We start from the raw sequence: 1635 nt of genomic DNA on the forward strand, positions 1-1635 counted from the left end.
TGAGAAGAGATGATGTCACAGAGGAGTGACAGCGCCTCAACAGAACTGGAAGGAACAACAAGGGAACTCTGAAAATCCAGAACCCAATTCATGGCAGACTCAAGGGATGTACTGGTGCTAAAGGTTTTATATGATTTGAAAGCAGCTAAGTGCTCATTAGGTAGAAGTAGCTAGTGTTGTTAGGCCTCAAGTGGAATTTTATTGCAACTGTATGGCTATCTTGACAATTTAAAGATTGATTGTACTGAAACCTGGAGCTAAAATGCTGAACATTAATAATGCTTAGAACAAACAAAACTGTAGCTTAAATGTTATTTAAAAACAGCTTGAATGGACTTTCTCTTCTTTAGGCTAAATGACCTCTGCTCTCTCAGCTGCTCCTCACAGGACTTGTGAGAGACTAGAATGTTATGGGTAATGCCTTAAATATTGCTATAAAGGACTTTTTGCCCATTATGACAAAATTGAATAAAGAAGCTGAGACCCTCCCAAATGCACCCTTCCCTGAAAATGCCTCCTGACTGGAACTTGGCACTGGGAGTTAAGCTGCCTAAGGGAACTTGAGACAAAATAAAGCTGACACTATTGTCCTGTTAGCTCAGGTCTGGGGAGAAGTGAACAAGGCTGAGGGAGAAAAATATATCCCCACTAAAGTCAAATCCAGCAGCTGTCCTGAAAATCAGCTCTGTCTGCCTTCAGGCTGGGGAAGTCATAGCCACAGACTCGTCTGCTGAGGCCAGGTTGGCACACAAACCTCCCATCAACAGAGGGGGAAGGAGGAAATTTTGGGGGTGAGGCACAACCTCTGGTAAGGGGCAGAGGACACCCATCCTCCCTCAGACAAACTGGCTCAGCTCTAAAACCCCCCAGCCCCAGAAGGCCACATCCAGGGGACATTCCCATGAGGGGCAGCTGAGGGGGTGTCATAACCCAGCAGAGACCTCCAGAGTGCCCCCAGAGCCATTCCTGAGGCCTTGCACCAGATGACTGCATGGCATGCAGAGAAACACAGCAGATCTGAAAATCCACAACCCAATTCATGGCAGACTCAAAGGACATACTGGTGCTAAAGATTTTATATTATTTGAGAGTAGTAAGAGACAGAGCCAAACTTGCCCCATCCCAGGGAGGTACTTGGGCAGTCCCACCTTGCCCAAATCTGCATTAATCCATTGGAGTCTCACATTTTGTGAGACCTCACCACAGAGACCAGAAGGGGACTGAATGGGATGGGATGGGATCCATGGAATGGTGATATTTTCTACTAAATCTGTCTCTGTCAGTCTTTATTCCCTCCTTCCCAGCCCCCTCCCTCCCCCTCTTCTTTTTCTATTTCTTTCTCCCTCTCTCTTCCTCACATTTACTGTTCCATAAAATCCAAACTATTGACTTTGGCACATGGTCTCGGTTTGCACCTTAATCCAGGGGCATCTCCTTAATAATTTTAATAACCAGATCATAACAACCCACTGAAACTTGAACAGAACTCATTCACCTATAAGTAGTTTAATTACATACTATAGGAAAAAATGTATAGACAAGTATATTTAGGAAATGTTGCATTTCTTCAGTGAGAAAAAAGCACCATCAGCAGACCATGTATTGTTCATCCCCTCAGCTGTACATGCCACCGCA

The sequence above is a fragment of the Melospiza georgiana genome, chromosome 14, assembly GCF_028018845.1.
Source record: "Melospiza georgiana isolate bMelGeo1 chromosome 14, bMelGeo1.pri, whole genome shotgun sequence".
NCBI lineage: Eukaryota > Metazoa > Chordata > Aves > Passeriformes > Passerellidae > Melospiza > Melospiza georgiana.